Source organism: Geotrypetes seraphini, chromosome 12, assembly GCF_902459505.1.
Source record: "Geotrypetes seraphini chromosome 12, aGeoSer1.1, whole genome shotgun sequence".
Taxonomy (NCBI): Eukaryota; Metazoa; Chordata; class Amphibia; order Gymnophiona; family Dermophiidae; genus Geotrypetes; species Geotrypetes seraphini.
In genome coordinates, this window is record NC_047095.1 from 106,013,145 (window position 1) to 106,041,045 (window position 27,901).

At 42.9% G+C, this 27,901-nt stretch overlaps 1 pseudogene; it reads left to right on the top strand.

The window, feature by feature from the left end:
• The window catches only part of LOC117346241, a 50,050-nt pseudogene extending 23,932 nt beyond the window's left edge, over nucleotides 1-26,118 (top strand).
• The last annotated feature ends 1,783 nt before the right edge of the window (nucleotides 26,119-27,901 follow it).

A 27,901-nucleotide genomic window follows, 5' to 3' on the forward strand; every position in this document is an offset into this window, starting at 1 on the left:
AATTGAAATTATTCTTTGAAACCACTGCAGATTCTTCTATGGACCAGTCTGTGGTGCGTTATAAATCTGGTTGGACTCCTCCGGGTCCTTTAGATCTGGTTCTTTGTGCTTTTCGCCTGGCTGTGTTAAAAGATATCACAGTAATTGAAGAGATGGACATAAAGTTTCATCATAATTTGACGCAGTTGAAACGTGCAGCTTTGGCGAAGCTCAGAACTGAGACCTCGATTGTAATACACTGCGCAGATAAGGGGGGTGCGGTAGTGGTATGGGATCGAGAACAATATTTGAGGGAAGCCCATTAGCAACTTCAACAGGCTAGCAATTATCATTCAATAGAGAGGGATCCCTCAGATAATATTTTTGATATTCTTCTCACACTTGTGAATGAGGGTAGAAAGGCTGGTTTTCTTACTATGACAGAGTAAAAATTTTTGACCTTTAAGATTTCAAAGTACCAGCTTTTTACCTTCTCCCTAAAATACATAAAAATCTGTATTGCCCTCCAGGTAGACCTATAGTGGCAGGGAGGGATTCCCTCTTAGACCATGTGTGTCAATATGTTGATGTTCATCTTCAACCTTGTGTGGTGGGGGTTACTTCTTTATTGAAGGACACTACCCATTTCTTGAATTTACTTACCAGCTGGGAGCCAAGGATGTCTGAGGTCACCTTTTTGGTGACGATTGATGTAGCCTCCCTATACACCTCCATTCCCCAAGATGAGGCTTTAGAGGTGGTGTCACACTATTTGGATACATTACCTTGCCCACAATTGGTTCCACCTGACTTTTTGGATAGACTTACCTCTCTGGCTATGAAGATGAATTATTTTGTTTTTGAGGGCCAATTTTTTATGCAATGATCTGGGGTGGCCATGGGTGCTACCTTCGCGCCTACTATTGCCAACCTATACATGGGTTATTTTGAAGAAAAATATGTTTATCCTTCTGTGTTTTTTCAATCTATGGTTGGATGGGCTCGATTCATAGATGATATTTTTTGTCTGTGGTGTGGGTCCCTGGAGGAGTTAATGTCATTTCGTGATTTCTTGAATGCGTGTCATCCTGCATTAAAGTTTGATTTGAAGTTTCATCATGAGAAGATTGCTTTTCAGGATGTGATGATTGAGTTATCTGCTGGTTCGCTGTGTATGACGGTCTATGTGAAGGAGACTGATCGTAACACTATTCTACAGCTTGACCTTATGCATCCTTACCTGATGAAGACTAGTTTCCCTTTCGCCCAATTTCTTTGTTATAGGCGCATTTGCAGCTCAACTCCTGAATTCCTTGTGCAGTCTGCCACCTTACAGGATAAGTTGTTATATAGGGGATACCCAGCGCAAGTAGTAGTGAAAGCGCGGAAAAGAGCCCTGTATAACCATCGGGAGGCTTTATTGGAATATCGTACTGCACGGTCTATCCAAGATAGGGTCCCCTTTGTGTCTACTTTTAATCATTTCTCCAGGAGATCTCAGGGAGTAATTTTGTCGACACTTACCCATTTTGCAATTACATCCTAGCCTGCAACATCTCAGGATTTTATTTTCATATGGGCGTAATCAAAATTTGAGTGACATTTTAAGTCCAAGTACATTGAGACCTGTTGTGTCAGATTCACAGACAGTGACTCCAGGGGGTCACCGTTGTTGTGGTCATTGTTCAGTGTGCTCCATGATGATGGTATCTGATGTGTTTATTCATCCTCAGACTGGTCGGGTGTTTAAACTACGCTGGTTCACCTCATGTTTGACAGAAGGGGTGATATATATTATTGTTTGTCCCTGTTTGAAAATATACGTGGGACACACATATCGCCAGCTGAAGATCAGATTGATTGAACATAGATCTTGCTTGAACACTTGGCGTATAGAGGAGCCTCTGGTAGCACACTGTCTGGAGTTCTGTCATGATTTTGGATCTTTACAATGTACTGTGATTGGGCAGGTGGTTTATTCCACTCGCCGTGATAACTTGAGACATCTCCTATGGCAGAAGGAGCAAAGGTGGATCTATCTTTTAAAATCGGTGCAGCCTGATGGATTGAATGCCTGGATTGAGTGGGCGGCTTTCTTTGGGTCCTGAAGGTTACTGGATTGGTGGATGTCAGCAAGGGGAGGAGTTTGTGCTGTTTTTTCAGCATGTGTGCTTTACTGTTTTTCCTGCACCTTTTTTGTGATTCATGACGTGGTGGGTGTACTAGAGGAGCACTGAAGGATCCGTGGACTGGCTGATGAAGCCGTGTGGATACCCCTGACGCAGCAAGAACTGGCGAAATGGGAGATTCCCCGTCGGGTACTCTAGCTGCTGTGTTACTGCGCTGGATTGAGACATATCTGATGGACTTTAGCAGCTAAGTGGTTTTTTTGGCCTAATGCTATGATTTAGGATCACTGTGCCTTTGCGCCCTGTTGCCACATTTTTTTCACATGTGGGGTTATGTATCCCTGGTGGCTTTTGAACATTGACTTTGCAAGCTATTACAGTGCTTTCTTCACCCTACCGGTTTGTTTGTGTAGGAGTGTATGTGAAGTGGAGTTTTTTGCCAAATGAAGCTGAACTGAGGCTTTTTCTCCACTTCTTTTTTTTGTTTTCTGTTTGATTTAGTGTTTCTCCTGCTGTGGATGGTTGGGTGTATGTATGTTTAAGCCTTGTAGCATTCCTGAGCAGGTTTGTTTGTTCTGTGTGGGGTTGTGTTTGAGATATTTATGAGATTTAAATCGCCCTTCTTTCCTTAGTTTACATAATTTAGTGCCTATACATCTAGGCCCATACTGAGGTGTCTCACATTCATTTATTAATTAATTTATTTATTATTCATATTCGGTCCGTGAATATTCTTTTGAGAATCTAATATTGGGCATTGTCAATGCTTTTTTGTTTTGTTATACCACATAAACAGGGCACATCAAAAAATATATATTGCATGCAAAACCTTCTATTTTTTGTGGATAAACAGCAATGTTATTTGCCAATTAGAGGAAAACATTCATCAACTGAAGCAGAGCATATGAAAAAAGCATAGCTTTAGGTTTCTTGCTAAAAAGCTACCCTTTCTTTCTGACTAAACAGTGCTCCAATCAGCTCATTACTGAAAGCAAATGAACAAAATATATATATTGCATACATAAATTCAATTGCTAATGTTTAAAAACTGGAAAAAAAGATACAGACCTTAGCATGGCTTCTACTTCATTGCAAATGGAGGTGTGCAGCTGCACAATGCTGATCTCATTGTGAAATCATCAAGGTGCACCTACAAAGTAGAATGCCACAATTAAAATAAGTGCTGGAACTTGAACCTATGGCCTCAGGAAGATGGGAACAGGGCTTTTACTCATCGAGCCACAGCAGCTTCCACTAATGTTTTTCTTCCTTACTAATCTAATCTAATCTAATCTTTGGTCATTCCCTGGAGGGACTCGAACTGGTTAACAAAGGTTTACTCAAAAAACATTTGGGGTAAGTAATTGGCAGCAGAATCTGATATGATAGCTAAGGGATCTGCTAAGCTATGATCTTCTTAGGTATTTTCACCTTCACATGGCTAGGATAACTAAGCTCTTATGGTAGGAATCCCCATAACTGAAAGGAAGCAACTATGATTCACCAGGTAACAACCCTGTGCTCATCTCCCAGAGGTCATGGGTTCTGTACTCAGGACATTTTTTAATTGTGGCATTCTACCTTGCAGGTATAAAGTGATGTCCATGTGCCAATTAACACTGGTTAAGACCCTTAAATGGCTCATTAACCAATTAGTTTGAATGCCTAAGTTCCGCTCAGCATTAGGCAGGATTTAGGTGCCCTGTAGGTACCTTTTATAGAATAAAGGCCTAAAGGGACAGTGAGAATCACCTCTGAAGTCCCAATATCATTCAACGTTATTCATTCATTTCAGTCACAATTTGACTGAAATTATTTTACCCATGACCACAAATGATGTAAATGTTCAAAATCAAATTGTCAGCTTGACAACATGTCAGATCTTGTGCAAACCCAGAGTTGCATCTGTTTGTAGTCAACGAAGTTGATGGAACACTAATAGTGTATATAATGTGGTTTAAATCAAGGGAAAAAAGACCTCAAAATACCCCAATAGTGTGATCAATGAAGTCACAACTGTTTCGGGGTTGGGTATCATCACAGGTCAAAAACCCTTGAATTTTAATGTTTTTAATTTTAATTATTTTTTAAAAATTTTCTTTTGTGATAAATATAGTGTATATCAATTTTCTATCAATATTTTCTTCTTTGTGAATGAGCATCAAATGACCAGCAACTATTAATTCAATTCCATAATTATCATCATACTTATATTTATAAAATGTTAAGCACTTATCTTAATAACCCAACGGAGGCCCGGTCCGTTTTGCACCAATGGGCTTCTTCAGGGGTTGCTCGATCAAAAAAGCATAGATCGAGCAATGATTTCACCAGCAGCAAACACTATTATCTTTGAGCAAAATTGAAGTTCAACTGGCAAGTCAATAAGCCTTTTCATTACCCCTGAAGAATCCCATTGGTGCGAAACGGACCGGGCCTCTGTTGGGTTATTAAGATAAGTGCTTAACATTTTATAAATATAAGTATGATGATAATTATGGAATTGAATTAATAGTTGCTGGTCATTTGATGCTCATTCACAAAGAAGAAAATATTGATAGAAAATTGATATACACTATATTTATCACAAAAGAAAATTTTTAAAAAATAATTAAAATAAAATACATTAAAATTCAAGGGTTTTTGACCTGTGATGATACCCAACCCCGAAACAGTTGTGACTTCATTGATCACACTATTGGGGTATTTTGAGGTCTTTTTTCCCTTGATTTAAACCATATTATATACACTATTAGTGTTCCATCAACTTCGTTGGATTATATAATCATTTGGACACTATATCTTGTTTTCCATTCTTTAATTCAGTTGACATCTGTTTGTAGTCAACCATCTCTTACACCACAGACCCACTATATAGGTGTGGGTCTGGAAGATGAGATCAGGTTGGATTTCTCAACAACTGGCACCTTGAAAAGACAAGGAATTTATTGGATCCGAGTGAGAAAACTAGTTCTGGTGCTCCAATGATGAATGTCTGGTGGCCCAATATTATTTATAGGCATCAGAACAGGGGAGGCCAAAGGGGCCTCCCCAAAAATGGATGGTTGACAGTTGGTTCTCACCCTCCCATCCATTTTCCAATGTTGTAATTTATATCATGGGGCAGCCACCCTGCAGCGTCAACGAGCAGGTCTGCCTCAAAACTCTTCATTCTAATTCTGGGGGCAGGCCTGCTTATTGATGCTGCACGACAGCTGCCCTGAAGATTTAAAGTACAATGCTGGGAGGAGGTAGGAGGTGGAGTTGGGAGCTGGTGATGGCCATGCCACAGTATTCCACTGGGGCTAGAGTGGAGCTCCTGTCCCCCCCCCCAACCAAACCAAACACCATTCTTCTGCCAAAGGCCAGTAGTGGCCTGTACTGGGTCTGCTGCTTTTTAACAAGTGGTACAAATTAATATCAGAATATTTGAATAACAAACCCAAAACAGGCTTAAAAGATATTTGGAGCATTGAGATTAAGCAGCAGATTTCTGCGTCTCAATGGCCACGAATTTGGACTTGGAGGATGAAATGTACAGCGTCAGCATCTATGAGACAAACATGTTTTTATTTTTGTTGCATAAAAGTTTTTGGACCCCTGTTAGATTACAAAAATTAGATAGTTCTAAGTCAAATAGATGCTGGCACTGTCATCACGATATAGGGACACTGGATCATCTGCTTTTCTTTTGTCCCTTGATACTTAAATTTTGGCAATCCATTTGGAGTCAAATCAATAGAATACTAGAAAATCCAGTGGCATTGACATATGATATAGTGCTGTTTGGCACATTAATGAGGACCAAGAGTCCAATAACTTCCCATAACAGCAAATTACTTTTTATCATGACGGGAGTCGCTATACAACTTATTCTGAAAAACTGGAAAAATAGGGATAGATTAAACTATAGTTTTTGGTGGGAATCCTTGTGCCAAACTTATAAATTTGAACATATGAGAGCAATACAATTGGGACATTATAAAAAATTTAAGGGTGTTTGGGACCCATTAACAAAATTTTGTAAAAATTGATTATTGGATTTAGCCCTTTGATTATATGCATCCAGGATGGGTGGGTGAGGGGGGGGGGTATGAAAATAATTTATTATTGGATTGCAAGGTTGTTTATCTTGTTCATTTGCATTATATTAAATGTTTTTACACTTTTAGGAATATGGATGGGGATGAGGAGGGGGTTATGTATTTATTGTATCATTAGAAGGAATTGAGTGCTGCCTATTGAGCTAATTGATTGATAATATGTTGCACTTTATGCTGGATTTAAAATGAATAAAGATTTTTAAAAAACAAATTGATAATGATATTTTAGGTAACTTGGTTTCATATTATATTATTTACTTGGTTCTTATGTTATTACTATATGCAAAATAATGTAATTATTGAATGATAGTTCTGTTATCTATATAGATATTAGTGTTATGACTGAATGCAATAATATACTGTTCTTTTATTTATATAACACTGTTCTTGTTTAAAAATCAATAAAGAATTATAAATGATAATATGTTGCACTTTATGCTGGATTTAAAATGAATAAAGATTTTTAAAAAACAAACCAAACATATTTATCAATGATCTGGAGATGAAAATAACTAGTGAACTCCTCATTTGGTGAAGACCCGGTATAAAAAGCCAAGTTTTAGTTTAGTTTATGTTAGTTTAAATTTGCTGATGACACAAAGGGCTCCTTTTACGAAGGTGCCCTAGTGTTTTTAGCGCATGCTACAATGCCACGCGCACTAGATGCTAGTGCCTCAATAGAGCTGGCATTAGTATTTTCCGTATAGCGCGGGGGGGTTAGTGCTTGCGGCATTGTAGCATGCACTAAAAACACTAGGGCACCTTCGTAAAAGGAGCCCAAAGTTGTTCAAAGTTGTTAAATCACAAGAGGATTGTGAAACATTGCAACAGGACCTTGTGAAACCAGAAGATTGGGCATCAAAATGGCAGATGATGTTTAATGGGAGTAAATGCAAAGTTATGCATGTGGGAAAGAGGAACCCAAACTATAGTTAGGTTATGCTGGGTTCTGTGTTAGGAGTCACTGCCCAGGAAAAGGATCTAGGTTTTGAGGATATGATGAAACCCTCAGCTCAATGTGCGGCAGCTGATAAGAAAGCAAATAGAATATCATGAAAGGAATGGAAAACAAAAATGAAAATGTTATAATGCCCTTGTATCACTCTATGGTATGGCCACACCATGATATTGGATACAGTTTTGGTCACCATATCTCAAAAAAAATATAGTGGAATTAGAAAAGGTTCAAAGAAGGGTGACAAAAATGATAAAAGGGATGGGTCGACTTCCCTACAAGGAGAGGCTAAATCAGTTTGCAGAAGAGACAGCTCAGGGGTGATATGATAGAGGTCTATAAAATACTGAGTGGAGTGGACACTTGTTCACTCTTTCCAAAAATATTAGGACTAGGAGGCTTGCGATGAAGCTACTTAGTAGATTTCATTCAAATCAAAGAAAATATTTCTTCACTGAACATGTATTAAACTCAGGAATTCATTGCCAGAGAATGTGGTGAAGGCAATTAGTTTAGCAGGGTTTAAATGGATGGACCATTCGGGTCTTTATCTGTGATCATCTACTATGTTAAAAAATGTTTGGAGAATTTCCTAAAACAAAAGTCCAGCACTGGTCGTCGTACATGCAGAAGAACACAGTACTACTCGAAAGGGTCCAGGAAAGAGCGACTATGATGGTTAAGGGGCTGGAGGAGCTGCCGTACAGCAAAAGATTAGAGAAACTGGGCCTCTTCTCCCTCGAACAGAGGAGATTGAGAGGGGACATGATCGAAACATTCAAGGCACTGAAGGGGATAGACTTAGTAGATAAGGACAGGTCCAAGGTACGGAGAACAAGAGGGCATTCTCTAAAGTTGAAAGGGGATAGATTCCGTACAAACGTAAGGAAGTTCTTCTTCATCAAGAGAGTGGTAGAAAGCTAGAACGCTCTTCCAGAGGCTGTTATAGGGGAAAACACCCTCCAAGGATTCAAGACAAAGTTAGACAAGTTTCTGCTGAACAAGAACGTGCGCTGGTAGGGCTAGTCTCAGTTAGTGTGCTGGTCTTAGACCAGAGGGCCGCCACGTGAGCAGACTGCTGGGCATGATGGACCACTGGTCTGACTCAGCAGTGGCAATTCTTATGTTCTTATGTTCTAAGTCATTATTAAGATGGACTTAGGAAAATCCACTACTTATTCCTAGGATAAACAACATAAAATCTGGTATTTTCCTTGGGATCTTGCCAGATATTTTTTTATTTATTATTATTTTATTTATTCATTTATTTAGCCCTTCCTCCCAAAGGATCCCAGAACGGGTTACAAGAGTACATTCACAGTATAAGTAAGACAAACTTTGATGGGAAAAACAAGCTTGGTGTGCATAGAGGTATAAATTTCAGCTTTTACAGTATAGTCATAACATACAGATTTGGAAATATAGACGTGGAGGGGCATAATAAAAAAAAAGTCTAAGTCCCCTTTTGGCCTAAGGCCTTAAATGTTGAAAATAGAAGCAGAGAAAATGTCCATTATCAAAAAAAACATCCAAAAGGAGTTTTTAAAAAAATAATGGTCTGCTTCTATGTTCAGCTGTTTAAATGCCCAGACCACCATTATGTCTATACTAACAACATATAATCAACCAAAAACAGCCTAACTCCCAAACGCCCAAAACACACCATTGGAGCAGGAGAAAGCCCAAGGCCTCCTGCCCCAGAGACCTGTTACCCCCCCCTGACAACATTGGGCCAGGAGAGAGCCAAGCTCTTCTGGCCCTGCAGATCCGCGATCCACCTCCCTGCCGATTACGATCGGGGCAAGAGGGAGCCTAAGCCCTCTTGTTCTGGCGATCCATGAACCCCCGCTGATTACAATTGGGGCAAGAGGGAGGCCAAGCCCTCTTGCTCCGGTGATCCGCAAACCCCCCATGCCGATTATGATCGGGCCAGGAGGGAGCCCAAGCCCTCCTTGCCATGCAACCCCCTACAAGATCAGGCAGGAGGGAGCCCAACCCCTCCTGCCCAGGAGACCACCCTATCCCCCACCCCCACCCCCTACCTGAAAAACATTGGCCGGCGGACATATGGGTCCCAAGCCCATCTGTCCGGCAGGCCAGCCATCCCTCAAATGGCTGGCCTTAGGGCCTGAATGGTCCAGGTGACTCAAACCCCACCCCACAGGTGTGGCTTGAGGTGCCTGGGCCAACCAGAATCGGCCCAGTAGCCTTAGACCCCTCCTGTGGGTGGGGCCTTATGCACATGGGCCGGGTTTAGGCCACTTTTTTTCAATTATGAGCCCCATAGTGGACATAGGGTGCTTTATAATTGCAGCATTTTCCAAAAATACATAGCCTATGGTGGTTTAAATTACATCATTTTCCGTATGGGCAGAGCCTAACATAAGGTAAAATAGCTTTGTAGGTTTCTGCATCATTAAAGTATGATGATTTTTTGGTCCGGTGGTCTGGCATAAGGGTCAGTCAGGGATGTAGATGCAAGCTAAGAAGGTGGGTTTGTAAAGAGGAAGGTTTTCAAGGCCTTCCTGAAATTCCATACACTGTTTAACGATCTGACAGATGGGGGATGATTTGCCATAATCTGGTTATAAAATGGGAATAAGAGTGTTTCCAGGCTGTTTCAGATGTGAGTGAGCATGTGGGTAGAATGGCTATCCGTTTTTCTGCTTGGGATCTCAGTGATCTGTTGGGGACATAAATTTGTAGTTTTGATGCTATGTAGCTTGGTGTTATCTTATGGAATGTCTTGAAACCTAGAACCAGGGCTTTAAAGATGCATCATTTTTGGATAGGCAGCCAGTGCATGGATTTTAGTTCAGGGGTGATGTGGTCATGGAAGCCCAGGTTTTTCATGAGTTGGATTGCAGTGTTTTGCATGCCTTGGAGATGAGACACATTTTGGGGGGGTAAGCCTACCAGTAGCATGTTGCAATAGTCTAAGTGTGATAACAAAACCTATATATACCAAAACCTATATATACCAAAACCTATATATACCAAGATTTAGGAAAGGTTCCAAGAAGAATCAGATGAAGGACCCTGCATGGATAACCAGTGAAGTAAAGAAAGTGATAGGAGACAAGAAAAAAATCATTTCGGAAGTGGAAAAAAGACAAAACTGAAGGAAACTGGAGAAAGCACAGGAAGCATCAAAAAGAATGTCACCGAGTAGTCAGGAAAGCCAAGAAAGAGTATGAGGAGAGACTGGCCAAAAAAGCAAGAAATTTCAAACCATTTTTCCGATATGTGAAAGGGAAACAGCCAGCGAGGGAGGAGGTGGGGCCCCTGGATGAGGGTGACCGGAAGGGAGTGGTGAAAGAGGAAAAAGAGGTGGCTGGTAGGCTAAACAAGTTCTTCTCGTCGGTCTTTACAATAGAGGACACATCCAGTGTGCCAGAACCGGAAAAAATCTTCAGGGGAGATCAAGAGGGGAAATTATCATGCATGGAGGTAAGCCTCGAAGACGTTCTCAGGCAGATAGATAGATTAAGAACGGACAAAGCTCCGGGCCCAGACGGGATCCACCCGAGAATACTGAAAGAGCTCAGAGATGAAACAGCAGAGTCACTGCAGCATATTTGCAACCTGTCCTTGAGAACAGGGGTAATCCCGGAGGACTGGAAGATAGCGAATGTTACACCGATCTTCAAAAAAGGATCGAGAGGCGACCCGGAAAACTACAGACCGGTGAGCTTAACCTCTGTTCCGGGGAAGATGGCCGAATCACTGATCAGGGAAGGTATCAATGAGCATATAGAAAAAAATAATCTGATGAGATCGAGCCAGCATGGTTTCTGTAAAGGCCGATCATGCCAGACAAATCTACTGCATTTCTTTGAGGAGATAAGTAAGCAATTGGACCAAGGTGACCCAGTAGACATTATATATCTAGATTTCCAAAAAGCCTTTGACAAGGTGCCCCATGAACGCTTTACTGAAGAAACTGTGGAGTCACGGGGTGGAAGGGGACGTGCACAGATGGATCAAAAATTGGCTGGCGGACAGGAAACAGAGGGTAGGAGTAAAGGGGCACTACTCTGACTGGATAGAGGTCACAAGTGGTGTTCCGCAAGGGTCAGTGCTGGGACCACTGCTGTTCAATATATTTATTAATGATCTAGAAACGGGGACAAAGTGCGAAGTTATCAAGTTCGCGGATGACACAAAACTCTCCAGCAGGGTCAGAACTGTTGAGGAATGCAAAGAACTGCAGAGTGACCTGAACAAACTGAGTGAGTGGGCAAAAAAAATGGCAGATGAGCTTCAATGTGGAGAAATGTAAGGTCTTGCACATAGGGAAGGGGAACTCCATGTACAGCTATACGATGGGAGGGAGGGTACTCGGGGAAGGCAGCCAAGAAAAAGATCTGGGGGTATTGGTGAATAACACAATGAAGCCGGCGGCGCAATGTGCAGCGGCCTCAAAAAAAGCGAACAGAATGTTGGGCATTATCAAAAAAGGTATCACTACCAGAACAAAGGAAGTTATCCTGCCACTGTATCGAGCAATGGTGCGCCCACATCTGGAATACTGCGTCCAATACTGGTCGCCATACCTCAAGAAGGACATGGCAATACTCGAGAGGGTCCAGAGGAGGGCAACGAGGATGATAAAGGGTATGGAGAACCTTTCATATGCCAAACGGTTAGACAGGCTGGGGCTCTTTACCCTGGAGAAGCGGAGACTGAGAGGGGACATGATAGAAACTTATAAAATCATGAAAGGCATAGAGAAGGTGGAGAGGGACAGATTCTTTAGACTAGCAGGGACAACTAAAACAAGAGGTCATTCAGAAAAACTGAGAGGAGACAGATTCATAACGAATGCAAGGAAGTTCTTCTTCACTCAGAGGGTGGTGGACACCTGGAACGCGCTTCCCGGAGAGGTGATAAGACAGAGTACAATTCTGGGGTTCAAAAAGGGACTGGATGACTTCCTGGAAGCGAAGGGGATAACAGGGTACAGATAGAGGTTTACCTTACAGGACATTGAGCGAATAGGGTATGGATATTTTAGGTTAGGTAGGGAACACTTTCAGGTCATGGACCTGGGGGGCCGCCGCGGGAGCGGACTGCCGGGCACGATGGACCCCTGGTCTGACCCGGCAGAGGCAATGCTTATGTTCTTATGTACATAAATGCATATAGTAGCTGGGCAAAATCGTTCTCTAAAAAGTAAACATGGATGTACTTTAGCTGGCGTAGGTAATAGAAACATGAAAACACTAATTTTGATACATGATCTGAGAGCGACAGGAATGAGTCGAGAATCACTCCCAGGCTGCAAATGTTATCTTTGGCTGTAAGGATGTCATTTTCCCAAGAAAGGGATGGATGGGGGTATGTGCAGGAATCCTTGTGTATCCAGAGAAGTTCGGCTTTTGATGCGTTTAGCTGTAGTTTGTTTGCAGTCATTCAGTTCTTTATTTCAGTTAGGCAGCAATGAAGTTTTTATTTGTACATCTCGATGTTGACCTAGGGAAGGGGTAGGCAATTCCGGTCCTCAAGAGCCGGAGCCAGGTCAGGTTTTCAGGATATCCACAATGAATATGTATGAGATGGATTTGCATGCACTGCCTCCTTGAGATAATAATAATAATAATAATAATAATTTTATTCTTATATACCGCCAAACGCATGGCTGAGGAGATGGTGCGAAGAGGAAGGCTTCCACTTTGTAAGGAACTGGTCAACTTTTTGGGGTAAGAACAAGCTCTACAGGAGGGACGGACTGCACCTCAGCATGACAGGAACAAGAATGCTGGCAAATAACGTCAAGAGCACAATAGACAAGGCTTTAAACTGAGGAGAGGGGGAAAGCTGACAGTCGATCTGGTGTCAACGCTTCGGGAAGGAATATCAAAGGAAGATACTGAAAGAGAAAAATGCAAAGTAGGCCTCCAAGGCAAGTGGGAAAATTGCGAAAAAGGACTCAAAGACGAACTACAGGAGTCCAAGGAAGAAGTGAAATTAGAGAGCGAAAAGAAGGAAAAACAGCAGGAACTAAAAGGACATGCAGAAATGAGGAAGACAGCTGAGGACAAAGAAAACACACCATGGGAAGGGGAAGAACAAAATGGGACTCGGGGGCTGGCACCCCAAGAGGGGGACGACAAGAGAATCAACCCACAAGGAAGAACAACAGGGAAAGTAAAAAACCGAAACTTAAATTGCTTGTACGCCAATGCAAGGAGTCTACGGACCAAAATGGGAGAGCTGGAAGTCATGGCCAACAAAGAGGACCTAGACATAATTGGAATCACAGAAACATGGTGGTCTGAGGACAACAAATGGGACGTAGTACTACCAGGTTATAAACTCTATAGGAAAGACAGGACATGTAAGAAGGGAGGAGGAATAGCGCTATACATAAAGGGATTGCTTCTTGGAGCAGCTGGTCCAGGAACTGACACGAGGAGATACCACTCTTGACCTAATCCTCAATGGTCTAGGGGGACCCGCAAAGGAGGTGGTAGTAGTAGGGCCACTAGGAAACAGTGATCACAACATGATCCAGTACAAACTAGAAATGGGAACATCAAAAGTGAAGAGAACCACAGCGATGGCACTCAACTTCAGAAAAGGGAACTACGAAGCTATGAGGAAAATGGTGAGACATAAACTCAGAAACAGCTCACGGAAGATGGAGACCATAGAGAAAGCCTGGTCCCTACTCAAGAACACGGTGCAAAAAGCACAAAACATGTACATCCCCAGGTTTAGGAAAGGGCGCAAACAGAATCAAACAAAAAACAAGGTGTGGATAACAAAGAAAGTGAAGAAGGCGATAAGCGACAAGAAATCATCATTCAGAAAATGGAAAAAGGACCAAATTGAGGAAAACCGGAAGGAACACAAAAAACACCAGAAAGAGTGCCACCGAGTGGTTAGGAAAGCAAAAAGAGAATATGAAGAGAAGCTGGCTGGGGAGGCGAGAAACTTCAAACTGTTCTTTAGGTACGTGAAGGGGAGGCAACCGGCGAGGGAGGAAGTGGGACCGTTGGATGATGAAAACAGAAAGGGAGTGGTAAGAGAGGAAAAAGAGGTAGCAGACAGGTTAAACAAGTTCTTCTCGTCGGTCTTCACGAGCGAGGACACATCCAATGTACCAGAACCTGAGGAGATCATAAGTGGGGATCTAGATGAAAAGCTGGAGCGAATAGAAGTAAGCCATGAGGACGTCCTACGACAGATAGATAGATTAAAAAGCGACAAATCACCGGGCCCAGATGGAATCCACCCAAGGGTACTAAAAGAACTGAGAAAGGAAATAGCGGAAACACTCCGGCAAATATGTAATCTATCATTGAAAACTGGGGAGATCCCGGAGGACTAGAAAATAGGAAATGTCACACCTATCTTTAAGAAAGGATCAAGAGGTGACCCGGGAAACTACAGGCCGGTGAGCTTGACTTCGGTTCCGGGTAAGATGATGGAAGCACTGATTAAGGTCAGCATCTGCGAGCACATGGAAAAAAATGGGCAGCTGAGGGAGAGCCAACATGGCTTCTGCAAGGGAAGGTCTTGCCTCACAAACTTGCTACAATTCTTTGAGGGAATAAACAGCCAGATAGACAAAGGGGAACCCGTAGACATCATTTACCTCGACTTCCAAAAAGCTTTCGACAAGGTACCCCACGAACGGCTGCTTAAGAAGCTGTGGAACCACGGAATGGAGGGGGATGTATACCGATGGATTAAACACTGGTTGGCGGGCAGAAAACAGAGGGTTGGAGTGAAGGGCAAATACTCAGACTGGCAACGGGTCACGAGTGGAGTTCCGCAGGGGTCGGTGTTGGGACCACTCCTGTTCAATATATTTATAAACAATCTGGAGACAGGGACGAAATGTGAGGTTATCAAATTTGCAGATGACACCAAACTCTGCAGCAGGGTTAGAACCACAGAAGACTGTGAAAACCTGCAAAGTGACCTAACGAAGCTGGAAGAGTGGGCCAAAAAGTGAAATGCAAGGTCATGCATGTTGGGAAAAAGAACCCGATGTTCAGCTATACAATGGGGGGAACATTGCTAGAGGTAAGTACCCTTGAAAGAGACCTGGGTGTGCTGGTGGATACAACAATGCGCGACAGCCTCAAAGAAAGCAAACAGAATGCTGGGTATTATCAAGAAGGGTATCACGACCAGGACAAAGGAAGTCATCATGCCACTGTACCATGCAATGGTGCGCCCGCATCTGGGGTACTGTGTCCAGTATTGGTCGCTGTACCTCAAAAAGGACATTGCATTGCTTGAGGGGGTCCAGAGAAGAGCAACGAAAATAGTAAGAGGTATGGAAAACCTTTCGTACACCGACAGGCTAGAACAGCTGGGGCTGTTCTCCCTGGAAAAGAGGAGACTTAGAGGAGACATGATACAAACTTTCAAGATCCTGAAAGGCATAGATAAGGTAGGGACAGATTCTTCAGACTGTGGGGAACAACAAGTACAAGGGGGCATTCGGAGAAACTGAAAGGGGATAGGTTTAGAACCAATGCCAGGAAGTTCTTCTTCACCCAAAGAGTGGTGGACACATGGAATGCACTCCCAGAGGTTGTGGTAGGGCAGAAGACACTACAGGGATTCAAAGAAGGTTTGGATAAATTCCTGAAGGAAAAGGGGATTGAGGGATACGGATAGAAGTAAGGATAGTTTTTTTTTTTTTTTTTTTTTTAAAGGCAGGGAACACTTGACAGGTCATGGACCTGATGGGCCGCCGCGGGTGCGGACCGCTGGGCGCAATGGACCTCTGGTCTGATCCCGGTGGAGGCAACTTCTTATGTTCTTATGTTCTAAGCCATAGAAGTTCGAGGCGGTTTACAGCAAGAAGCGCTGGACAATCAGCGAAGAGGTTACAGTCAAAGTCAGCGAAGAGGTTACAATCAAAGTCAGCAATTCAATTTTACATAATGAAAGAATATGAGAGTTATACAATCTTACATAAAGAAGGAAAATGAAAGCTGTTTAGTTCATTAGGGATACTGGTTGATTAAGCAGAGCTGAGAAGATTCTTAGTTAACAAATCGATTGAACAAGCTCGTTTTTACCTGTTTTCTAAAATTGAAGTAGGATGATGAGAGTGCAAAAACATTACTAAGCCAATCGTTCCATTTGCCTGCCTGGAAGGCAAGAGTTCTGTCCAAGAATCTTTTGTAGTGGCAGGCCTTTATTGACGGATAGGAGAACAGATGTATTCTTTGTGTGGGTCTAAGATAACTGGCCAGATTGAAGTTGGAAACGAGGTAAGTGGGGGCTAGGCCAAATATTGATTTGTAACATAGACAGGAGAACTTAAACAGGATTCGCGCCTCTAGGGGCAGCTAATGGAGTTTCTGATAGTAGGGGCTTATGTGTTCCCATTTCTTCAGCCTAAAGATCAGCCGAACTGCCATGTTTTGAATGACTCTGAGTCTTAGGATGGTTTTTTTGTAGGATGCCAAGTAAATAATGTTGCAATAATCAAGCAGGCTCAGGATGGAAGATTGAACCAGTAAGCGGAAGGATGGAGCATCAAAGTATTTTCTGATGGTTCTGAGTATCCATAGTACAGAAAAGCATTTTTTAACTAATAGATCTGTGTGAGCATTAAGAGTGAGGTAGCGGTCCAGGGTGACTCCTAGGATTTTAATGGAGTGGTCAATAGGGAAGACCTGACCGTTCAAGGAGATCGATGGGTCGCTGATTTTGTCATTGGGGGTAGCGAGGAAAAATTTAGTTTTGTCGGTGTTGAGCTTCAATTTGAAGTTGGTCATCCATAGTTCAATTTCCTTTAGAATGGATGAAAGATGAGTCTTAGTCTTGGAGGTCAGAGTGGTAATGGGAATAACAATGGTGATATCGTCTGCATAGATGTAGAATTTAACCTTTAGGTTTTGAAGTAAGTTCCCCAATGAGGCAAGGTAGATGTTGAACAGAGTGGGGGAGAGGGGAGAGCCCTGCGAGAGTCCGCATGAGTTGATCCAACTAACGGATTTTTTATTGTCACTGTAGACTTGATATGACCGTTTGCTCAAAAACCCTTGAACCATTTTAACACATTACATGAAAGACCAATTGACTCCAGACAGTCAATCAGAATAGCGTGGTCAACTAGATCAAAGGCACTACTTAGTTCTAGTTGCAGAAAAAGAGCACTGGTACCCTGACTGAATAAGGTGTGGAGGAAATCCAATAGTGATGCTATGACAGTTTCGGTGCTGAATCCAGAGCGGAAACCAGACTGATTGTCGTGCAGTATGCTAAATTTCTCCAGATACATTACTAGTTCCTGGTTGACCAGACCTTCCATTAACTTGATGAAAAAGTGGGTGCTCGCAATTGGTCTGTAATTAGATGTCTGTTTGGTAGGTTCTCTAGGGTTTTTTACGATTGGGGTGATCAGAATCTGGCCTAGATCCTCAGGGAAAGTACCGGTTAGCAGGAGAGAGGAGAGCCAGTTGAATACTTGGCTTTGAAAGAGAGTGGCGCGACTTTCATAATGTTTGGGGGGCAGCAGTCTAATCTGCAGTAGGAGACGGTGTATTTCGCATAATAGTTGGAGAATTGTTGCCAGGATGGTGTAGTGAAGTTATTCCAGGCCATATCTACCCTAGGGTCATCTTTGTATTGGGCAACCGGGTAGTTCAAATGGTTGGTTGAGAAGCTCGCTAGATTTGATCTCAATTTGATGATTTTGTTGTTGAAAAATTCCACCAGTTCATCTGCAGATGGGGGGAATCAAGGGTAGAGCGAGACAGGGCCTGTGTGTCATAGAGATTATTGACTAATTCAAAGAGATTTCTAATATTGGTGTTTGGCGATCCAATTTTTTGGGCGTAGAAGTTGTAGCGCTTCTTTGTTATTAGTTTTTTGTATTCGTTTAGTTTTAGTCTCCAATTTGACCTCCCCACACTGTCCCCTGATTTCAACCATTGTCTTTCGAGTTTCCGTAATTCCCGTTTCATGTTTCCTAACTCAGTATCGTACCAGCCATCCAGATTCTTGTTTCTTATTTTTCTTAGTTTACTGGGGGCCATTTTGTTTAAAACTGCGTACACTTGTTGGTCTAAGAGTCCACCGAGAAGGAGGCTGAGTCTGGGCTAGACGTTAGTTCATAGTGTGACCAGAATTCTATTGGGTTCACCCTACCTCTGCTAGGTACCATTTTATTAGGTCTTTTTGCACTTTGGGTTTGGATGGGGAGCGTCTTACTAGCCAGCTGAGTTGGAAACTGCATAAACGGTGGTCGGACCATAGAGAGTCGGTCCATGTGGCTTGGTTCCATTGTATTTTGGGATTGGATGGTTCTTTGGTGGAAAAAGTGACTATATCTAGCTGTTGGCCTTTTGATGGATCTTTTCTGGGGGTGGCACGAAGAAATCAAGTGAAGAAATGAAGGAAATTAGATCTTTGGAGTCACCCTGTTCTGTCTGATTTAGGTGAATATTTAGATCGCCTGTTAGTAGGTTGTGTGGGCCTAGTGTAGAGTTTGTGAGGAGGAATTCGTAGAAAGAGTCTTTGGCTGCGGGCCATTTCTTAGGCGGAATGTAGAATAAGGTAATTATTAGCGCGTCTTCTAACTGGTCTGTCCAGAGTTTACAGGACATGATTTCAAGGTCTGCTGAGGAATTTAAGGCTAGGATTGTGGACTTGAAAGATTCTTTTAAGATGATGGCTAATCCTCCCCCTTTACCTCTGCTTCTAGGTAGAGATAAAATTTTGAACCCAGAAGGGAGACAGTCGCGTATGATAATGTCGTTATCTGAGACCAGCCAAGTTTCTGTTAGGAGGACAAAATCGGGGTTGGCTTCTTCCAGCCAGTCTTTGACCAGCTGTGACTTGTTCCTAATGGAACGTATGTTTAAATAGAAGCAGTGAAGAATTTGGTGGTAAGGAGCATCGGTGGTTGCAGAATAGGTGATCTTTCTCAGTTTCCGCAGTCTTTTGCAGTGTGGTCTGCTAGGTTTATGTGAGGGGAGTACTACCGGTATTTGGAAGGGACCCCATTCAGAACAGTTATATAGAGAGGGATTGTCGGCTCTAAGGTGGTTTGAGTTAGCAGGGCGAGATCTTATGAGTACTGGGATAGGGATAGCAAAAAATGCAGCAACTGACCTGCTTTTGTAGCAGATCCAATAGGCCATAAGGACCCAAATCAAATAATTAGTTAAGATAGCCATCTTAAATAGAGTGGTCCAAGAGACTGAACGGTTTAAGAGAGGTAGGCTAGTAGATCAATCATGCAGGGATGGGTAGGAATTGACTGGAATAATCATGAGGTATTTTAAGTGGAAAAGTTAAGCTAAAGGTTTAGCTGGAGTAGTCATGCAAATACTTATCAGAGATTTTCCAGTCCGTGGGCCTGCGGGGTCTTCCAGGGCAGAAGTAGAGATCTCTCAAGCAGGCGCAAGTTGTTCAGAGGAACTTGTAGAGATGTGTGGAAGTTCAGCGTAGCAGTCCCCGAGTAGCTGGGTGGCAGAATTAGTGTTTTTCGTCCGTTGTTTGGATGTGCCAGGCTACACGTGGTGGGAAGCTAGAGCAGGGGAGATTGAGTATGCTCCGCTCAGGTGCTTCGCAAAGGCGCGCTCAAAGGCACGCGCCTTTGCCGTGCACCTTAGCCAGCCCACCGAACGGCTAAGCACCATTCCCTCCTCAAACTTGAATGATCCCGGCAAGGGAGGGGCAGAGCAAGCTCGCACACCCAGGAGAGAGAAGGAGGGGCCACCGCAAAGCTCCGTGCAGGAGCTGGCCCGATCGTCAGTGGACCCGGAGGGGGGGGGGGGGCCGCTGCAAAGCTCCATGCAGGAGCTGGTTCCCGGCAGAAAAGGCTGCGTGGAGGAGGCCGTTCCCTCCTCAAACTTGAATGCTCCCGGCAAGGGAGGGGCGGAGCAAGCTCGCACGCCCTGGAGAGAGAAGGAGGGGCCACCGCAAAGCTCCGTGCAAATCTATCTCATGCATATTTATTGTGGATATCCTGAAAACCTGACCTGGCTCTGGCTCTCGAGGACCAGAATTGCCTACCCCTGATCTAGAGGGAGGTAGAGCTGTATGTCATCTGCATAAAAGTGGATCTTGATTTGATAGACAAGCACTTCTAATTTGTGACCTGGGCTCATATTTAGTGAGAAATATAATGCTGCATTTGAAAAGTCACAACTCAGGGTTACTTCAAGTTATTCAGATTTTTTCTCAATCCTCAGACACGTCCACAGTCCAGATGCAGCTCGAGCTGCCTTCCTGGGTTCAGGAAGTTAACTAGAGAAGGAGACCCTGTCTGCTGCTATGACTGTATCCGCTGCCCAGAGGGAGAGGTCTCCAACCAAACTGGTGAGTGTTATCATTATAATGTGATATGCACCTGATTATGCATTACTGGGTCAATATTCAGCCTTGACAGTCAATGTTTTTTTTTAAACTGGGTGCCATGACTATAAAATCCAGATATTAAAGGCTGGCATCCAGATAACCTGAGTACACAAATAGATGTACAATCCTCTATAATGAAACCCTAAACATGCATGCACACTTAGGGTTTTGTTCTCCCTGTCACCATGCTGTGTCCGTCCATGCTGAATTCGATTTCCGGCACATGGGGCAGCTTATGGCACATGGGGAGGCTTGTGACAGCTTGTGGCATGATATAGGGGGAGGGAGAAGACAAAAAAACCACCAGCACGAGAGATGCAAGAAAGGGGGAAGAGATGACAAATTGCTCCAGCCAGGGCCGCCATCAGAAATTTCTGGGCCCCTTACTGAGCAATCCTATTGGGGCCCCCCACGCACCCCTTCCCCCCAGTTTTGTCCGGGGGGGTGCTATCAGGAAATTGGCAGGGGACAAAAAAAAGTATGTCAGCAGTGTTTATTGTTTATTGTTGTGCATAGCAGAAGAATAATACAGGAATTTGTGCTATGGTGGCCTAGGACCAATGTTCCCTCTAAGGATTGATGAGGTGTGTGCAAAAAAAAATATGCATGAGCAACAAGTTACATATTCCACAAATTTATGAGCAGGCGCAGAGGACACATTTTTAAACAAATGTAGTTTATCCTTGTACTCCTTATGTAATTTTAATCATCTATGGATATGTTTGTATGTTTATTGTTCAAATGGTTTTATTTATTTCCACAAATTTATTTTTGTTATACGCATTGAAAATATTTGATATTGCGTTTAAATCAAAATCTCAATAAACTTAAAACTTGAAACGAGTGCCCGTGAGATTGTGGGAGGGTTAATTACTCAAAACTTAGAAGAATAACAATTTACTTAAAGTTTTTGCTTCGCCAGCTTTCTGGTATCTTTAAATACAGTGGCGTACCTAGCATATGTAACACCCGGGACCCATCATTTTTTGCCCCCCCCCCCCATCTGTAAGAAAATCATGATTTTTAGTAACAAACCACACGTCACACATGAGTACCTAGGAAAAGGCAGCATCTTACAGCATCTTACAGCATCTTACAGCATCTTACAATACACCCATTGTAAAACTAAACAAGCCAGACCAGCACAGATCAATCCTACATTGTCAATCCTAACAGAAAACCATGTCTTTCAAACACATAGAACACAGAAAACACCTTCGCCTAGTATGGAATATGTCATCACAAACTAACCCCTCCCCCTTTTACAAAACTGTAGTGTGGATTTTAGCCACGGTGGAACAGCCCTGACGCTCATAGAATTCTAAGCATCAGAACTGCTACCACCATGGCTGGCGCTAAAAAACGCTCCACAGTTTTGTAAAAGGGGGGATAAAATATTAATACACAGTTTCAACGCTCTAGCTCAGAGATGCCCAAACTTTTTGGGCTTGCGAGCAATTTTAAAATGACCAAGTCAAAATGATCTACCAAAAATAAAATTAAAAAACACAAAGCACACTATACGCTGAGAAAATGTTAATTATCATTCCTATTCTGGGTTTTTTTCAAAGAGGTCAAGGCAGATGACTCTATGCATTGTCACCTCAGTAACAACCATACAAAAATAGAGAAATATACCCCCCATCCTTTTTATTAAACCACAATAGCAGTTTTTAGCGCAAGGAACTGCGCTAAATGCCCAGCGCTGCTCTCAACGCTCATAGGCTCCCTGCACTAAAAAACACTATTGCGATTTAGTAAAAGGGGGCCATAGTGCAAAATATAGACAGCATATATAAATTCAGACACAGTTTGATCACTAAATTGAAAATAAAATCATTTTCCTACCTTTGTTTGGTAATTTCATCTGGTTGCACTTTATTCTTTTGACTGTGCATCCAATATTTCTTCCCTTCTTTCAGCCTCCTGTATGCTTCCTCTCCTCCAGACCTCATTCCCTCACTCAACTTTTTCTTTCTTTCTCTATGTCTGTCTTTCTCTGATTCTGTGCCCCATTTTTTTGCTTTGTTTCTGGTTCCCTGCCCCCCCTTCTTTCTTTCTTCCTTCCTTCCTCCGTGCCCCATTTTTTGCTTTTTTTTCTGGCTCCCTGCCCCCCCTTCTTTCTTTCTTCCTTCCTGCCTCCCCCATGCCACCACCGCCGCGGAATAGGCTGCTGCCGCTGCCACAATCTTCTACACGGGGCCGATCAACTCTCGCCGCCCGACGTCAATTTTAACGTCGGAAAGGACGTTCTGGGCAGCCAGGCAGTGATTGGCTAGCCAGAACGTCCTCTCGATATCAGAATTGACGTCGGGCCGCCGCGAGAGTTGGTCGGCTCCACAGGGAAGAGAAGCAGGGAGATCAAAGATACGGTGCCGGCCTGATCCCGATGGCAGCAGTGAGAAGGGAAGGGAAGCAGGTTGGGCACCACTGCTCTAGACGAGCCGCACTCTAAGGAAAACAGTTGACCGCCCCCCCCTTGGTACGCCACTGGAGCAGCAGCGTGTCTGGCCGGCTCATTCGTTCAAAGCCGCGGGTGGCGGCTCCTTGCGAGATCCGCGCCTGCGTCAGAAGCCTCTCTGATGGTGTGACATCAGAGAGGCTTCCGATGCAGGAGTGGATAGCGCAAGGATCCGCCAACCCGCGGCTTTGAACGAACGATCCGGCTGCTGCTCCAAAAGGAAGAGAATGATCGCCTCCAGACCGCGGGCCGCAAATAAAACCTGGAGAGCCACACGTGGGCTGCGTGTTTGAGACCGCTGCCTTAGAGGGAACATTGCCTAGGACCTTGGGGGAGCCCGGGCCCCCTGTTACCTCCGGGCCCCTGAATGCAGGACTGCTAGTACTGCCCTGATGGCGGCCCTGGCTCCAGCCACGAAGACACCGCTTCATGCAGCCATGCTGCTGCTCCGGGGACATGGCTTCATCACTCCTCTGGCACTGGAACCGAAGCTGGAGGAATAAGGGAAGCTGCAGGAGCCAGAGGATCCACGGGCAACCAGCTAACCCATAACCCAGTGCTAGCAGTTTGTTCCCAAGTCCTGCTCGCCGGTGGTTTACTCCCGATCACTTGGTGCTGCTGCTGCTGTAATGGGCTTAAAGGCTAGTATATTATAAAAACCAGGCTTGTTTGTTACTGTCAGAAAGCAATGGAAGTAAAACCCAGATGTCTCAATCCATCCTCCTTTTTCTGGAACCATATAGTAACCCTAATCTGACCTATTGCCTGTAGGCCAAAACCCAACCCTTTAAGAGCTACATAGAGCACAGAACCATTTGGGCAGACAAAGGCCAAATGCCCATCCAGTCTGCACATCCACAGCATCCACTATTTCCTCCTCTCCGTAAGAGATCACATGTGCCATGCTTTCTTGAATTCAGACACAGTCTTTATCTCCACCATCTCTACCCAGCAACTATTCCACACATCTACAACCCTTTCCGTAAAAAAGTGTTTCTTTAGATTAATCCTGAGCCTATTACCTCTTAACTTCATCCCATGTCTCTCACTCTGGAGTTTCCTTTCAAATGAAAGAGATTCACCTCATGTACATTTATGTCATGTGGATATTTAAACATCTCCATCATATCTCCCTGGCCTTATGAAGCTCAGCAGGATTTCTGCTCTCCCCAAGGCAGCTCAGCTATCTGCAAGCCTGAGATGCATGGTGCCATGCAGAATTCCCAAAGGGTAGAATTATTTCAGAATCCCCAATAGTAGCAACTTTCCATGTAAAATCCACAAAGAGGAGAAAGATTCCAGAATCCCCAAATAGTGGCAACACTCCATACAGAATCCCCAAAGAGTAGAAAGATAAAAGAATCCTCAAATAGTAACAGCATTCCATGCAGAATCCCCAAAGATAAAAACAATTCCAGAATCTCCAAATAGTAGCAATATACCATGTGGAATCCCCAAATAGTAGCAACACTCAATTCAGAATTCTCAAAGGTTGAAAAAAATCCAGAATCTCTAAATAGGAGCAACATTCCATAGTGAATCCCCAAAGAGAAGAAAGATTCCAGAATCCCCAAATAGTTGCAACATTCCATTCAGAATCCCCAAATAGTAGAAAGATTCCAGAATCTACAAATAGTAGCAACATTCCTCAGGGAATCCCCAAAGATAAGAAAGATTCCAGGATCCCTGAATAGTAACAACATTCCATGCAGAATTCCCAAAGAGTAGCAACAATCCATGTGGAATCCTCAAAGGGTAGAAAGATTCTGGAATCCCCAAATAGTAGCAATATACCAATCCAAGACAAGAAGTGGCTTCTCTCATGTCTGTCTCCTGCAGAGTTTTCTATAAAACTCTGTTAAAGTTAAGCATGTTCTGATCTGTCTATCTCAGCTGCGATCTCAGTGGTCTATTTCAAATGGACCGTCCAATGTCCTGGTGGAACACCCTATGCCAAATCTAAAAACATGAGCTGGATACCGCCAATGAAACTAAACCTTCCTTGTATAAGATATATCGAATCCTTTAAAGCTGAACATTTCAGGCTCAAGCACTTCTAATAGATAATGCAGGATAAGATTTGCAGGAAGCTCATTGTTACTTGTTTAATGTTTGTTACTGTCTGTTAAAAATTGATTTTGAAATCTCCTTTAAAATAAGGGAAAAGTGTTCATTTGCAGTCCTGTAACTGATGTTATTTATGAGATAATGAGACTATATTTTTCATTCTCAGATATGGATAGCTGTACAACATGCCCAGAGGACCAATGGTCCAGTTCAAACAGAGATACCTGCATCCCCAAAATTATAACCTTCCTATCCTATGAAGAGCCTTTGGGCCTAGCTTTGACTCTTATCAGCAATGTCTTCTTTTTAATCACTGCTGTCATTCTGGGGATCTTTATTTATTACCGAGATACTCCCATAGTGAAAGCCAACAACCGGAACCTCAGCTACATTCTCCTTATCTCCCTCATGCTCTCCTTCCTCTGCACCTTGGTATTCATTGGACGTCCTAAAAAAGTGACTTGTCTTCTCCGACAAACTATTTTTGGAATCACTTTTTCCATCTCTCTCTCCTCCATACTAGCAAAAACTATCACTGTGGTCACAGCCTTCCAAGCCACCAAACCTGGAAGCAAGTTCAGGAAATGGATGGGTTCCAGGGTCTCTAACTCTATAATTCTTTTCTGCTTCCTTATACAAACAATCTTGTGTGTTGTCTGGTTATTCACTGCTCCCCCATTCCCATATCTTAATATGAGATCAGAAATTGGAATAATATTAATTGAATGTAATGAAGGGTCAATAGTTGCATTTTACTGTGTTCTGGGTTATCTGGGATTTCTGGCTGGTGTCAGCTTCATCGTAGCTTTCCTAGCAAGAAATCTACCTGACAGTTTCAATGAGGCCAAGTACATCACCTTCAGCATGCTGGTCTTCTGCAGCGTCTGGATCTCCTTCATCCCAACATACTTGAGCTCCAAGGGCAAGTATACAGTGGCAGTGGAGATATTTGCTATTCTGGCCTCTAGTGCTGGATTGCTGGGCTGTATCTTTATGCCCAAGTGCTATATTATTCTGCTAAAACCTGATAGGAACAACAGGAAATACCTAACAAAAAACTAGAATGATTAGTATTTGTAGAAATGATAGATCATCTTAACATTTCCCCATTATTCAACACAAATCCCAGTAAAGACCCTTGAGGGACTCCACAAGTGACTCTTCTCCATGCAGATAATTGCCCATTCAGTTCTACTGTTTCCTGTGTTTAGCTAGATTGCAATCAATAGGGCACTGTCTTGCATTCCAATTCTCTGCTTTCCTAAGGAGTCTCTCTTAAGGGATTTTGGCAAGTCATGAAATCACTATTTCCACTTCTAAGTGCTACTTATGTCAGTGTGATCAAAATGGCTGTCCCACCGTGCATGGTGGCAAGTCTACAAGCACTCCAGTACATCCTTATTCTAAATCTATTATATTTAACATAAGGTTCTGTTCTTTTCTCAGAAATCTAGATACAAAATGGCCTTCATGTCTATTAACTTAGAATAAAACATTCTAAAGAACTTTAAAGATTTTATTAGCATGAATGTATGAAACAAACTGAAAACATGCTTGGAAAACAAGGAAGTCATGACCTTAAAATGAAACAAAAAAAAAATAAGAAAGGAATTCCAAATAATAAGATAGAAGAGAGGTTCTTTCAAACCTTTAAAATAATATTAAGTGCATAAATTGAAAATAAAGGAGATAATTGGGAAATAACAGGGAAATTAAGTGGGGATTCAGGAGGTAGAAGCATGGTGATTTAGGGTTTAAGTCTTTAAACCAGTTTAAACATTGTAAGCCTGTATAAAAAGCTATATTTTTAACTCAGCTTTGAAATTCTTAAAAGAAAAGTTACTAAATTTGGTGATAAAAAAAGATACTTACTTGTAGCAGTTGTTGTCCAAGGACAACATGCATATATTCTCACATATGGGTGATGTCATCCATGGAGCCCAGGATAGACACTGCAAAGTGTACTGTCACTTTAAATTTCTGAGATAGTGCCCCCACCACACACATGCAATTGCCTTTTTGCCCAACATCAATGTACTGGACCATCAGTACAGTAAAAAAGCTAAGAAGACAACTAGGGGAGGTGGGCCGGTTGTGAGAATGTATGCCTCCTATCCTCAGAGAACACCTGCTATAGGTAAGTATCTTTATTTTCTCAGAGAACTAGCAGGCATTATATTTTTACATGTGGTACTCCCTAGCTGCCAGGAACATTACTCTAGGAGACTATAAACCAGGGGTGTCCAACCTGTGGCCCTCTGAAGTATTTTGTGCGGCCCTGGTCGAGGGCGATGCAGTGTTTTCCTATGCTGCCCCTGGGTGTTTACAGTATTGCTGGCTCCCTCCTCTGACTTGCTGCAGCATTTCCGCATTTATGTGGCCCCAGAAACATTTTTTTCGGCCAACGCAGCCCAGAGAAGCCAAAAGGTTGGACACCCCTGCTATAAACATTCAATAAATATGAGCCTGGCGTAATGAAGGAGGACTGGAAGGAAAGTTGCCTCTCAGGAAGTGAATAGATTTTTGCAGAACTGCTTGTCCGATCCAACTGTCTTTTCTGGAATTCTGCTCCAAACATTAAAGGAATATAAATGTATGTAATGAATACCAGGAAGCTGCTTTGTAGATTTCTTCAGTAGAAGCAGAGCAGAAGTGAATTACTAAGGCAGCCATTGTGGGGTATTATACGGCCTTGAAGAGTCAGCCCAGCCTAATAATACATAAAGGAGATACGGTCCATCAACCAATTTATTCGTTTATTGGGATTTATTAACTGCCTTTATGAAGAAATTCACCCAATGCAGTGTAGAGCAAATACAATTCAACATAAAGCTTACAATTTTGTTAAAAGCATAACAGTAGT